The 15594-nt window shown below is 41.3% G+C and overlaps 1 pseudogene; it reads left to right on the top strand.

Moving 5' to 3' along the window:
- The first annotated feature begins 12560 nt into the window (after positions 1–12560).
- Positions 12561–13415, top strand: LOC103303061 (transcription factor E2F6-like; annotated as a pseudogene).
- Positions 13416–15594: the final 2179 nt, after the last annotated feature.

Raw genomic sequence — 15594 nt, 5'->3', positions numbered from 1 at the left:
GTGGCTGCACCACTCTGCATTCCCACCAGCAGTGCACAAGGGTTCCTTTTTCTCCGCATCCTCGCCAACACTTGTCGTTTGTTGATTTGTTGATGACAGCCATTCTGACAGGTGTGAGATGGTACCGCACTGTTGTTTTGATTTGCATCTCTCAGATAATTAGTGACATTGAGCATGTTTTCATGTGTCTCTTGGCCTTCCTTCTGTCTTCTTTTGAAAAGATTCTATTTAGGTCTGTTGCCCATTTATTTATTGGATCATTTATCTTCCTTTTATTAAGTTGTATAAGCTGCCTGTAAATGTTGGAGATTAAACCTTTATCAGTGATAGCATTTGCAAATATGTTCTCCCATGCAGTGGGCTTTCTTCTTGTTTTGTTGATAGTTTTGTTTGCTGTAAAAAAGCTTTTAATTTTGATGTAGTCCCATTTGTTTATTTTCTTTTTAGCTTCCATTGCCCTAGGGGCAGTATCAGTGAAGAAGTTCTTTTGGCATATGTCTGAGATTTTGTTGCCTGTGGATTCCACTAGTATTTTTATGGTTTCCCATCTTATGCTTAAGTCCTGTATCCATTTTGAGTTTATTTTTGTGTATGGTGTAAGTTGGTGATCTAGCTTCATTTTTTTGCATGTATCTGTTCAATTTTCCCAACACCATTTATTGAAGACACTGTCTTGACTCCATTGTATGTTCATGCCTCCTTTGTCAAATATTAATTGAGCATAGTGGTTTGGGTCAATATCTGGATTCTCTATTCTGTTCCATTGATCTATATGTCTGTTCTTGTACCAGTACAAGGCTGTTTTGAGAATAGTGGCTTTGTAATACAGCTTGAAATCTGTCCAAGGACAAAGTAAGAATCTTAAAAGCGGCCAGAGAGAGACAGAAAGTTAACTACAAAGGATCCCCCATCAGACTATGGACTGATTTTCAATACTGAGGTATTGAAATCCCTCCTACTTTATTCTTCTTTCTCAGGATTGCTGTGGCTATTCGGGGTCTTTTTTTATTCCAGATGAATTTTTGGAGAGTTCTTTCAAGGTCTGTGAAATATGCCATTGGTATTTTATTGGGGAGTGCATTGAATCTATAGATTGCTTTGGGTAGTATGGACATTTTAATGATGTTGATTCTACAAATCAATGAACATGGTATGTTCTTCCATCTGTTTACGTCTTCCTCTATCTCTTTTTCCAGTGTCCTGTAGTTTTCTGTGTATAGGTCTTTTACCTCCTTAGTTAAGTTTATTCCTAGGTATCTTAATTTTTTTTGGTGCGATGGTAAATGGGTTTGCCTTTTTAGTCTCTCTTTCTGTAAGTTCACTATTGGTGTATAGAAAACCCATAGATTTCTTGGCATTAATTTTGTATCCTGCTACATTGCCGACTTCATTTATTATGTCTATTAGTTTTTTGAAGGAGTCTTTCAGATTTTTTATGTACAATATTATGTCGTCTGCAAATAAAGACAGCTTTACTTGTTCTTTTCCAATTTGGATGTCTTTTATTTCTTCTTCTTGTCTAATTGCAATGGCTAATACTGCCAGTACTATGTCAAACAAGAGTGGTGAGAGTGGGCATCCCTGTCTTGTTCCTGTTCTTAGGGGAAATGTGTTTAGTTTTAGTCCATTGAGTATGATGTTTGCTGTGGATTTATCATATATAGCTTTTATTATGTTGAGGTATGAGCCTTCTATTCCCACCTTGTTGAGAGTTTTTATCAAAAAAGGGTGTTGGACTTTGTCAAATGCTTTTTCTGCATCAATTGATATGACTATGTGATTTCTATCTCTCAATTTGTTTATGTGATGTATCACGTTTATTGATGTGAGGATATTGTACCATCCTTGCATTCCTGGGATAAATCCTACTTGGTCATGGTGTATGATATTTCTGATGTACTGCTGGAGCTGATTTGCTAGAATTTTGTTGAGGATTGTGGCATCTATGTTCATGAGGGATATTGGTCTGTAATTCTCTTTCATTGTGTTGTCTTTATCTGGTTTTGGTTTTAGGGTGATGCTGGCTTCATAGAAGGAGCTTGGAAGTGTTCCTTCCTCTTGAATTTTTTGGAATAGTCTGAGGAGGATAGGTTTTAGTTCTTCCTTGAATGTTTGGTAAAACTCTTCTGTGAAGCCATCAGGCCCCGGGCTTTTCTTTGCCGGAAGCTGTTTGATGACTGCTTCAATTTCGTCCATAGTTACTGGCCTGTTGAGCTGTTTAGATTCTTCCTGATTGATTTTTGGAAGGTTATATTTTTCTAGGAATATGTCCATTTCCTCCAGGTTTCCAGTTTGTTCGAATAGAGTTGTTTGTAGTATTTTGTAACAATCCTTTGTAGCTCAGTGGGGTCTGTTGTTATTTCACCTCTTTCATTTCTGATTTTGTTTATTTGGGTGCTCTCTCTTTGCTTCTTGGTGAGGCTGGCTAGAGGTTCATCAATCTTGTTTATGCTTACAATGAACCAGCTCTTGGTTTTGTTGATCTTTTGTTTCTTTGGTCTCTATGTCATTTATCTCCGCTGTGATCTTTGTTATTTCCTTCCTTCTGGTTATACTGGGCTTTTCTTGTTGCACTCTTTCTAACTCTTTGAGTTGTGGGGTTAGGTAATTTATTACCATGATTTTTTGATTTTTGCAGTAGGCTTGTAGAGCTATGAACATCCCTCTCAAGACTGCTTTCACTGTGTACCATAGATTTTGGATTGTTGTGTTTTCATTGTTATTTGTTGCCATGATGTTTTTTATTTCTTCCTTGATCTCTCTGGTGACCCAGTCATTGTTTAATAGCATGCTGTTTAGTCTCCATGTGTTTGCTTTATTTGGATTGTATTTATTGTAGTTGATTTCCAGTTTTATGCCACTGTGATCTGAGAAGATGCTTGATATAATTTCTATCTTCTTGAATTTGAAGAGACTTTGCCTGTGACCCAGCATATGGTCTATCTTTGAAAATGACCCATGTGCACTTGAGAGAATGTACATTCTGTGGCTTTGTGGTGAAATGTTCTGAAGATGTCAATTAATTCCATCTGGTCTAGTGAGTCATTTAGGATTGATGTTTCTTTTCTGATTTTTTGTTTAGAGGATTTGTCCAATGGTGATAGTGGGGTATTAAAGTCTCCTATTATGATTGTATTGCTATTAATCTCTCCCTTGATATCCTACAGGAGTTTTTTTATGTATTTGGGTGCTCCTATATTGGGTGCATATATGTTTACCAGAATTATTTCTTCTTGTTGGATTTCTCCCTTTAATATTATTAAGTGGCCTTCCTTATCACTTGGTATGGCATTTACTTTGAGGTCTATTTTGTTAGATATAAGTATTGCTACACCAGCTTTTTTTTTCATTTCCATTTGCCTGAAAGATATTTTCCCATCCCTTCACTTTCAATCTGTGTGAGTCTCTTGTTCTGAGGTGGGTCTCTTGTAGACAGCATATATATGGGTCATGTTTTCTTATCCATTCAGCCACTCGATGTCTTTTGATTGGAACATTTAGTCCGTTTACATTTAAAGTTATTACTGAAAGGTATTTGTTTGTAGTTATATCTATTTTTGTGTCTGTATTCCTTCTTACCTGTTTATTTCTTCTTTTTACAGTATTCCCTTTAGCATTTCTTGCATTGCTGGTTTGGTGTTGATAAACTCCCTGAGCCTTTTTTTGTCTTTAAAGGACCTGATTTCCCCTTCAATTTTGATTGATAGCTTTGCTGGATATAGTATTCTTGGATTCAGTCCTTTGCTTTGCAACACTTTGTATACCTCCTTCCATTCTCTTCTAGCTTGTTGTGTTTCTGTTGAGTAATCATTTGACAATCTGATGGGTGTTCCTTTGTAGGTAACTCTCTGCCTCTCTCTTGCTGCCTTTAAGATTCTCTCTTTATCATTTATATTTGCCATTGAAATTATGACATGTCTTGGTGTGGGTCTTTGGGGGTTGATCCTGCTTGGGACACTCTTTACTTGTGTAACTTTTATCTTTCCCATATCCGGGAAGTTTTCTGTCATTATTTCTTCAAATAGATTTTCTAATCCCTGCTGCTCTTCTTGTCCTTCTGGCAGCCCAATTATACGTATGTTACTTCGTTTCATGTTGTCCCGAAGCATCCTTAGGCTTTCCCCCCGCTTTTTAATTTTTTTCTCCAATTGCTGTTCAGATTGAGCTTGTTTCTGTACCTGATCTTCTAACTCACTAATTCGGTCCTCTGCTTCTTCTAGTCTACTGTTGAAACTTTCCATGACGTTTTTGATTGTAGCTATATCACTTTTCATTTCTTCCTGATTCTTGCATAAGTTGTTGATTTTCTCATCCATCCGATGTATAAATTCCATGACCATTACTCTGAACTCCTTTTCGGTCATGTTGCAAGCTTCAGTTTCACTAATTTCCTTTCTTGGCGACTCCACATTTTCTTTCCTCTGTGAGTTATTTTGTTTCCCCATTCTGGCTATCACCAGAAAGCTCAAGCTTCAGTTTGCGTGGACCTGGGCCGTGTGCTGTGGGGACTTCGCTCCACCCGAGTTTCACTATAGTGCTCTGACACTACGACATGTGGCTTCCTTTGGTTGGTGGGAACCAGAGTTGCCCAGGGTCAGTGTCCCCAATGTTCCGTGAGGTCTCGTGTGCACACTTAGAATCAGCGGCCCTGTTTGCACCACACTGTTGGTACGTGCCGAAAATGAGATCCTTAGCATGTGCCAGGAGTCAGAGTTTCCCTGTGTCTGCCCCAAGAATCGAGTGTCAGAGTCTCTGTTGCCTTGTGCAGTTTCTTGTTGAGAATCAGGTTCCCTGTGTGTGCATGCACCAACAATTGGAGTCACTGGCTCTTAGTGTGAATGCCCTGTGAGTCAGGGATCCCAGGCAGCTGTGTCCAGCATGCCAAATTCCCTGAAGTGGAGCTGCATCCTGTGTGTGGTCTCTCTACTGAGCCAAACCAGCTAGGGCTTAGCACACTCTCAAATTCCTGAAGGGGAGCTGCCTCTGTGCACTCTCCCAGATTCCCCGAAGGGGGACAGAGTCCATCCTGTGCATCATATTCCCCAAAGGGGAGCCCTTGTGTGCGCTCTCTAAGATTTCCCGAAGGGGAGCTGTGCCCCGCAAGCCAAATTCCCACAAATTCCCCGAAGGGGAGCCCTCTGTGATGCTGTCATATTTCCCCAATGGGGAGCTGTGTCTGTCCTGCGCGCCAAATTCCCTAAAGGGGAGCAAGTCCTTGTGAGGGCACTCTGCAGCTTGCGTGAGGGGCGGGTCTATCAGTTACTATGGGGCTATCTGGGAGCCTGCAGGTGCTCTGCAGATCGGGCGAGAGCTGGGTCTATCATTTACTAAAGTGCTATCCGCGCCTGCGGGCAGGGGGATAGGCACTTTGACTCAAGGAAATCTGCTGCCTGGAAATCTGGATTCTTGTTGTTTGTTCATCTGAAGCTGTGATACCAGTTCTCTCCCCAGTGGCTGCAGGGTCCTGGTTTGTGTCTGAAGACAGGATCCTAGTCTCAGGCAGCTCTGTTTCTCAAGATGGCGTGGCCTCAGCATCCTCACCAGCTGCTGAGAAGTGTCCGGTTTTTTCGCAGGGCTCTGCAGTCTAGGACTGCCCGGTTAGGCAGCCCCTTGGAAGACCTGCATAATCTAACTGACCCTAGCTCATACACACACACACACACACCACACATGTCTACACTCTCCTCTATGGGTTCCTCACTCACACTCTCTCTCTCCCTACCTTCCTGCCGGTAACCATCTTTCCAAGTCCCCTATACTTAGTACTTTGAATTACCAATGTTTTCCCTCACCTTGAAATCCCCTTATCCCTCCTTCTATTATACTTCACAGATCCTTCAAGGCTCAAATCATCACCTCAGTGAAGTTTTCTCATGGTATTTCTTCCCCTTTGTGTTCTCCATCTCATCTGAACTTCAGCTGCACTTAATGTATGTTCATTCTATTGTCCTTGCAGTTAATTTGTTTGTGTTCATATTTATTAAATGAACATTTCCGGAATGTCTATTATATGAAAGACACTGTATTAGACCCTGCGAAAAGACAGTTTCAGTTCTTCAATGATTTCCATGCATCACTTTAAATTAATTGCACATTCAATGGTGAGAAGGTGTGTCGTTAACCTTTAGCTGATCCATAGTAGAAAGCACTGTTGACATTTGTGGATATTGTAACAAGGGTAACTGTGGCATTCTAGACCATTCCCATTGGCTATTTTTCCCAAACCAATTATTGGTGAGGCAGCAGCAGAAGTCTGCTTCTCACAACCATAGGCAAGTGACATGAAGAGAAGACATTATTGTGGGTCCATTGATCTTCCTGGAAAATGCTGAAGACTATAGTATGGAGTGGTTCACTTTTTCTGCTCATAGCTCCACATATTTATGTGAGCCAATACAGGAAAATATAAAAAGTGAATTGAATATGACTATAAATGTATGAAAATATTTAATAAAGAAAATAAGAATCATTCTAATATAAATTTGCAGCATATGCTAATTTACCAAATAAACTAAAGGACACATTTTATATTGATACCTGAGGATTCAATCACTACTAGTATGACTGTCTTTCTTACTCCTTATTGGATGCCATTTCAGAGTCAGTCTATTGGACAATTGAATGTGCTATGTAATGGCAACAGCTGGACAACTGCTGTACTGTTGTGCTTAATTATTGTAGCAGATAGCTCTGCCATGACAATTAGTCTTAAAATGTGCAACATGCTGAGGATATGAATTGTATCCTATTTATGTTCATAGTTTTAAATTTAAGAATCGTAAGGAGCAGTGCATACCAATAAATATTACAGTGAAACAACCATTTTAGCTATTTTAAACCACTTGTTTAAAAAGTCCTGTTAATGAAACATCTCTTTAAATCCTTATCTAGCCAATAAGCCCAATTTTATTATAATTTTGCATATATTGAAATTTGACTTTTAACCCCCTAAGACTCTCAAGAATCTCATGGAGGAAATAAGTCACTTACCTATGTAATAAGAATATTTTCCTCTTGATTGAAAATAGATAAATTTATTTATTATACACTTATATTTGACAAAATCAGCCATTCTTTACTGAGAAAATATCTGTAAAAGGAGAGACATCTTTCAAGATATAAATAAAGTCAGGAAATTCTCTTGAAGAGATGCTTATTGCCAATGAGAGGCAATAACCAATTTGTGACCAATTTTACCTGACTCAGGGTAAAACTTTGATGCTATTCAACATCAGTAAATCAAATAATCCCATCAAGTACTATGAATGTTTATTTTCATATTATTAAAATTTCTTTTTTCACATTATTCTTAGCCAGTATCGTTGAGTTCCTGTTCATTTTCATGCCCAAAACCACCCATTAATGGAAACTAACACATTTTAATGGAAAAACCCCCACAATGGATCAGGAGACAAACAAAAATGATTTTACTAGTGTCTCTTGTTGACATATCATACCACTTTAGTAAGAAATAGTACAAAATTTTAGTTTTCTAATAAGTAAAATAAGAATAATATTACTCCTATTCTCCTCAGGCTTATGATTGTACACCCAGAGCCTAAAAATTCTTTTAACAACTGCTCCTTATTTAGAAGAAGTTATCTAAACAGCTGACTCTTCAAATAAGTTGACTCATGGCCTCCATATTCACTGGCAGTTTAATAAATAAAGAAATATCAACCTAAAAGTTTTCATATGTATTTTGGATTTACAGATCTGACAGTATTATAAATTTATATATCTTAAAATAATAGACTCTGCAAGAAGGGACCTTCAAAGTTATATAATATCTTCTATACCATCACTGACCTGCTGTCTTCCAGTTTGGGCTCAAATCCCTGGAGTAGCATGAGTTTACTTTCTTAAGTAAATATTATAAAATAGTTTCTTTATATTCACCCCAAGCTTCCATACATCTTCTGACCCCTGGGGTTCTGGCTTTCTTGAGGACCACACAGGATAGTTCTAATCATTTTCCTCTATGATAGCTTTTCAGATATTTAATGGTAGCTTTCAAGGCCACCTAATTTTATTTACCCCAGGCTAAACTTAATATTCCTTCAAATGCTTTCTATGTGACACAATTTAGTTGGTAAGGGACTATTGCAGTGATCAAGAGGTGAAACAGTGAGTATTCACCCTTGCACTGGGAATAAAGAAGGGAGATTAATGCAAAATATATTATGAAACTGTAACCAAAGGACTTGAAAATAGTTTTGTGTGGCAAGGAAAGAATCAATGATGATATTGAACTGTCAAGCCCATATCAATGGAAAGATATTAACACTATTAAACTAAACAAAAAAAAGTAATTAAAAAAAGTTTCAGAGTGAATAAGTTAAGTTGATGTTTAGAAATATAATTTTAGATGATAAAATGATATAAAAATGTAAATGTGTAATGGAGTTAAAATGTGGATTTAAAACTCAAAAGAGTATATAATAATAAAAATGTTAAAGACAGCCCTAACCGGTTTGGCTCAGTGGATAGAGTGTCGGCCTTCGGACTCAAGGGTCCCAGGTTCAATTCCAGTTAAGGAACGGCATGTACCTTGGTTGAGGGCACATACCCAGTAGGGAGTGTGCAGGAGGCAGCTGATGGATGTTTCTAACTCTCTATCCCTTTCCCTCTCTGTAAAAAAATCAATAAAATATATTTTTAAAAATGTTAAAGACAAAGTATTTCAGACCGGCTGGTAAAAATAAGTATGTAAAACAAATGTGTTATAACACAATTTTGAATTAGAGAACACGTGTTCTATTTGAATGTTAATCAAACAAGTCATATCTGTAAATTATACTTGATGCAGAGACTGCCAGTTTATATATTTGTTAGGTATAGAGAAGAGAGCTAAGAAAAAAAAAATCCAGGAAACATCATGCTTTCATGTGAGGAGGAAATGAGACCAGAAAAATGGACTGTGTAGTTACATGAGACTGAGAAAGAATGGTCAGAAGAGGAGGAAGAGGAGCGCTAGGAGGGTGTATGGAATTGCAACAGCCAGGAAGTGTCAAGTTAAGTTAAATAAGTCTAATGTCAAAGACAACTAAGATGAAGAATAACAAACAGATATTGGGATTTTTTAGCTAGTGACCATTGAGTGAAATAGTATGTGTTAGTTAGAGTGTCATGGGAAGGATTTACAAAATGATTCGAGTAATGAGGTTTTAGAAGTATAGATAGACCATTCTTTTAAGAATTTTGAAGTTAAGGGAATTTAAAAAAGGTATTGCAGCTTCAAGGAAGTATCAGGATTTAGGAACTTTTTAAAAAAATGAATGGGGACATCTTGAATTTGTTTTTATTATGAAGGAAAAGGATTTGGTGCCAAGTGAGAAATTAAAAATAAATAAAGAAAAAAACCTGAGGTGAGGGAAGGAAAGAAAAAGGAATCTAAGGCTTTAGAAAGAACAAATGTTTTCTCTAAGATGGGAGGGGAAAGTATAATGTGTATAGAAAATATAAAAATAATTTGAATTTGAGAAAAGAGACATTAAAGAATCTCATGTTGTGACAGTGCTTCCAAACCACATTATATCTTAGTCATGTTTGATAGTATTGAATTCAAGAAGGACTCAAAGTGCAATTAAACACCAAGGGAGTATAAATTGAACATGTTCTATATATGCTTTACGTTTCCTATATTAACAATTAGATTTGTAATTAAAAGGTAAAGTTAAAATTAATTGCTTTAATCATAATGACTACAGCTATCCTACCTTATAATAGAGAAACATGCAAATTGACCGCACCTCCGCTATGCCCATGATTGGGCCTGCGAGAGGCTGGGGGTGGGACTCCAGGTGGCCTATCCGGCCTTTGAGAAGACCAAGATGGCGGCGCTCAATCCTCTTAGTTCCGGGGGTCCTGGGGCGATCGCCACCCTGGGGGACGTGGCCGGGCCCAGCCAGGCGCTTCCCGGGGGTCCCGGTGCAATCGCCACCCTGGGGGGGCGTGGCCTGGCCCAGCCAGGCGCTCCTGTGGGTGATCGCCACCCTGGGGGGGCGTGGCCGGGCCCAGCCAGGCGCTTCCCGGGGGTCCCGGGGCCGATCGCCACCCTGGGGGGGCGTGGCCGTGCCGAGCCAGGCACTCCCGTGGGCGATCGCCACCCTGGGGGGGCATGGCCGGGCCCAGCCAGGCACTTCCCGGAGGTCCCGGTGCGATCGCCACCCTGGGGGGGCATGGCCGGGCCCAGCCAGGCACTCCTGTGGGCGATCGCCACCCTGGGGGGGCGTGGCCGGGCCCAGCCAGCCGCTCCCAGGGTCCCTGGGGAGATCGGCACCCCGGGGAGGTGAGGCGGGACTCGCCCAGCCGCTCCCAGGGTCCCTGGGAACATTGCAGGCATGTGGTTGCTGAGACCCAGACCAGGCCTCTGGCCACAGATTCATAGCTTTGCGGAGACCTAGGGCAGAGATCTGCCTCATCTGCAGAGAGACAGAGGTTCTGCAGTGCCCCCAAGACGTGGGTGGGCCCAGCCAGGGATCAAGGGGCATGGAAGGACTCCTGGCAGAGGGGCAAGGACCCTCACCCCTGAGGCGGGGATTGAGGGGTGGAGCCACCTCAGTGAAGGGGTGCTGCACTGCAGGGTACTGGACTGACTGACATGATTCAGAGAAGCTCCCAGTGCTAATGGGCCTCGCTCAGGCAGCCTTCACACTTCAGAGGCAGTGACTTCTGCTCCTGCCTTGACCCAAATGCAAGCTCGCTACACCCTGCCCCATGGCAGAGCATGCCTAGGCAGTGAGTGGGAAGCCTTCCACCTGCTTTGGAGAAGGGGGGGCAGTAAAGAATGGGGAGACAGGAAAGAATGTGGAGCATCCACAATGAAGAGGTGCTTGAGAAAGAGGCTGGGAAGCCTGACTGGAAGGTTTGTTCTGTTTGCTGGGCCGCTGCCCCTTAGGAAGCGCAAAGAGCATGGCTCTGAGGGCTTCCTGTGTGCTGAATCAAGTTCCACAGCCAACTGGAATTGGCCTCAGTTTCCTGGTCTATAAAATGGATGAAGCGTGTCCCAGTGCCTTCACTGAGCTTTGATGGCCAATTGAGATACTATATAAAGAAAATGAGGGAAGAAGTGAGAAAGAAAAGGAAGGACAAGAAACACAAAAGAAAGACTGAACCCATTGTCACTTAAATAGGGAATATAGTCAGTAGTGTTGTAATGATGGTATGATGCCAGGTGGGTACTAGAAATATCGGGGAACACTTTGTAAAGTATATGATTGTCTAACCACTATTCTGTAACTAATATAAAACCTGAAACCAATACAAAATAATGTTGAATGTGAAGAAATGAAAATTGGAGTGACATTTTTATAAATTTCAAAGTTTAAATAAAAGCTGTAAAGGAAGGAAGGGGAGAATAAAAAGTGTTTTTCATTTTGCCACTTCATTAAAAAGACAGTTGTCTTTCTATGGTGCTTTTATACTTTTCTAAGTCATTATCTCATTTTAATTTCCGGGTAACTTAAAGACAAGATAAGTATTCCCTCCACTATTCAAAGAAAGGAAATCTTGGTGTCTGGTCCTAATGATTCAATTGTCAAGCCCTTATTGTAAAGCAGGGTTAGTAAAATTTTCTGTGCAGGGTCATATCTATACTAATAAAAGCCTTGGGGGTGATCATGCCAGCAGCGGAGGGTATTTGGGGGCAATCAGGCCAGCAAGGAAGCAGTTAGGGGGCAATCAGGCAGGTAGGTGAGCAGTTAGGAGACAGTGGTCCCAGATTGTGAGAGGGATGTCCAACTGCAGATTTAGGCCCGATTCCAATCGGGCCTAATCCTGCAGTTGGACATCCCTCGAGGGGTCCCATATTAGAGAGGGTGCAAGCTGGGCTGAGGGACACCCTCCCCAGTGCACGAATTTCATGCACCGGGCCTCTAGTATTCAATATAGTTCTTAAATAGTGAGGTATACCAATCACTTGTAAAAAGAAGTCTTCTACCAAAAAAAAAAAAAAAATGGAACAAGATTCCAGCTATTAACTTTTTCTGTGTACACATAGTATTTTATGTTGTAAAATATCTGCTAAAATAATATTCACCATTTTTCACCCTTACAGTTTTCCTTAAAATGGATCACTATATAGTATCATTACTAACACTTTTTTATATTGGTTCTCTTAGTTGATGCAACATATCTCTAATGAAAAAGCAATAAATAAATAAATAAATGCACAATGTATTGTTATCCTGTGATACATTAATTTATTAAGCATGCAGGGTACCCTGACATCATATTCCTTTTCTCTTACAACATAGTTTTAAAAATGGCTTAGTGGGGAGGTGGTCTGTCAACTACATGACGAGTATAGCATCCTGAAAATCGTGAATCTCCCTGATCTTCTCTAGTCTGCTTTATAATTCCCAGGACCAGGACCTGGGCAGTGGTGCATTCGTCCATATGTCCACAGATCATCCTAGCCAGATGCATCTCTGAGAAGGCTGCAAGCCCTCTATGTGCTTTGCTCAGGAACCAGCGCCTTGCGGGTAGATTCTGACCCAACCAGCAGAAGGTGCTAGAGCTCACGGGGTGCAAGGGCAGGGGGCCGCTGGCTGGGCATCATGAGTCAGCAGCTGCCAGCACAGAATCTGCTCAGCTAGCTCGAGGACCAGACAGAGGAGCAGGTGCACCCCCAGCGCCAGGACCACACCAACGTGGACGGCCCGTTGCCATAAAAAAAAAAGCATTGATTTAGAAGATAATGTACAAGCTGTGCACATGAGAAAAGCTCCAAAATGGAAGAGATCTCATTTTGATTCATCACTATTTCTTATAACAAGAAAATTTATGGATATTATCAGGAATGCTTCTGGGGATATTGTTGACTTAAACAAGATTTCAACAAAACTGGGAGTAGCAAAACGAAGATTATATGACATCACCAATATCTTAAGTGGCACTGACCTGGTTGAAAAAAATATCTTAAAACCATATTAGATGGATAAGATTTTATATCACCAATTTTGAAGCATTGCCCCAACAGAAGAAGCTGCAGGAGGAACCCTATGGCATATCAGCAATGGAAGATGCTCTGGATGAGTTAATTAAGGATTGTGATCAGCAGTTGTTTGAGTTAACAGATGACAAAGAAAATTAAGGACTAGCATATGTGACATATCTAGATATTCAGAGGATTCAAGCATTCCATGAACAGATTGTTATTGTAGTTAAAGCTCCAGCAGAAACCAGACTGGATGTTCCAGCTCCCAGAGAAGATTCTGTCAAGTAGGTATACGGAGCACCAGAGGGCACATTGATGTCTACTGGTATTTGTTTGAAGTGAAACAGGATCACTCAAGTAATAGGTATCTGAAGATGTAGGAATCTCCTTATCTAAAAGCAAACACTCAGAAAACCCTGATAAGGAAGAAAATCCTCCACAGCAAAGTGAATAATTACTTGAAGTGAGCAAGTGATAGCCTTTGAAATTTCTCCATTGAGTGTTTTTCAAACATCCTGTATAGATAAAATATGCATTAAGTTTGATGCTCAGAAGTTCCCTCAGTCTTAGTCAGTAGCAGCATTAAGGCCAGTATGTTTTTGAGTAGCTCACTACTTATATTACTGGATAATTATGATTTCCACATTAGAAAATAACTCTTTTTATATTTATTCATGGCTTTTTGTCAGTAAATTTGACACCCTGCCTACTGAAATAACTTCACCACAGAGTATCACTAAAACAGATGGTCAGGCCTAAAATGGACAGTTCTTCATGGGCTCTGTCCTTTCCTTCAAAGATTATGTGTTCTTATAACAAAATAAATTGCCTTACATGGGTTCATGTCTAAAATTAGCTGTTGTACATTGGATGGGGGTACACAAGCATCTAAGCATTATGTCTTTAAATATCCTCTCTAATAAAATGGTAATATGCAAATTAACCATCACTCCGCTACATAAGCCATGCCCACCAGCCAAGCCACGCCCACCAGCCAATCAGGAAGAGTATGCAAATTAACCCCAATCCAAGATGGCTACAGCCACAGAGAGCAAGGTTTCCCAGGTAACAGAGGAAGCCAAGGTTTCCATAGCCATTGCAGGCCTAAGCCTCCACTCAAGCTATAAAGTTTCAATTATAGAAGGTCAAAAAATTCAAACAAATGGTGGCAGAATGGAGCTTGAGAGAGCAGGCCAGGGTTGCCGGCAGCAACAGGGGAAGCAAAGCTTTCCACACACCCTGGCCGGGCTCACCCGCTTAAGGCTACAAAGTTTCAATTGTAGAAGGTGAATTAACTGCCACAGAAATGGCTGCCACCCCAGAAGGAGCAGCAGGCTTGGTTCTGCCCCAGGCTACAAAGTTTCAATTGTAGAAGGAAAATAAATTCCAGATACCAGGGCCTCCCCTTGGGTTGCCAGGGGGCATGGCTGGCCTGCAAACCACCACAGGCCCCTCACTCAGGCCGCCCCACACCCCAAGGGAACCCCCACCCTTATCTGGGACACCCTTCAGGGCAAACCAGCTGGCCCCCACCCGTGCACCAGGCCTCTATCCTATCTAATAAAAGAGTAATATACAGATTGATCATCATTGCAACACACAATATAGCTGTCCCCATGTGGTCAAAGATCCTGCCCCCATGTGGACACAAGATGGCCACTACAAGATGGCCAGCAGGAGAGGGCAGTTGGGAGGCACCCTGTCTGCAAGGGAGGGCAGTTGTGAGGGACCAGGCCTGCAAGGGAGGGCAGTTGGAGGTGATCAACCCTGCAGGAGGGGGCAGTTAGAGGTGACCAGGCTGACAGAGGAGGGAAGTTGGGGGCAAACAGGCTGGCAGGGGAGCAGTTAAGCATCAACCAGGCTGGCAGCGGAGTGGTTAGGGGGTGATCAGGCTGGCAGGCAGAAGCGGTTAGGGGCAATCAGGAAGGCAGGCAGGCAAGCAGTTGGGAGCCAGCAGTCCTGGATTGTGAGAGGGATGTGAGGGATGTCCGACTGCCCGTTTAGGCCCGATCCCACCAGGATCGGGCCTAAATGGGCAGTCAGAAATCCCTCCAGGAGTCCCAGATTGGAGAGGGTACAGGCTGGGCTGAAGGACAAGCCCCTGCCATGCACGGATTTCATGCACCGGGCTTCTAGTATGTGTATAATGTTTAGATTACTTGTGAAGTATGTCTAAGTGAAACTTCTCACCATTGTACAGCCAAAATAATGTATATAAGGAAAGTAACATACAAATTCTCTAATATTTGTGGTATCTATAATGTACTAGAATCCTCTGAATGCGAGTTAGAGGAAAGTTTTTCCAAACTGCGAAATGTAGAAGTATCATAAGTATGCTATACTGGTACATTTAAAGTTATTGGTGTGTATTTTTTTGTTTGTTTGTTATTATTGTTAATCTTCACCCAAGGATATTTTCCCATTTATTTTTAGGGAGAGAAAGACAGAGTGAAACATTGATGTGAAAGAAACACATTGATTGGTTGCCTCCTGCCTGAGCCCTGACCAGGGCCCAGGCATGGGAGGATCCTGCAGCCAAGGTACATGCCCTTGAATGGAATCAAACCTTGGACGCTTAGGTCTGCAGGTAGATGCTCTATCCACTGAATAAAACTAGCTAGGGCAAAAGTTATTGGTTTTAATTGAATGTCAGT

Source organism: Eptesicus fuscus, chromosome 1 (genome assembly GCF_027574615.1).
Source record: "Eptesicus fuscus isolate TK198812 chromosome 1, DD_ASM_mEF_20220401, whole genome shotgun sequence".
In the NCBI taxonomy this organism is placed as follows: domain Eukaryota; kingdom Metazoa; phylum Chordata; class Mammalia; order Chiroptera; family Vespertilionidae; genus Eptesicus; species Eptesicus fuscus.
Note: the sequence above shows the minus strand (reverse complement) of the source record. Positions and strands in the feature narration are given on the sequence as shown.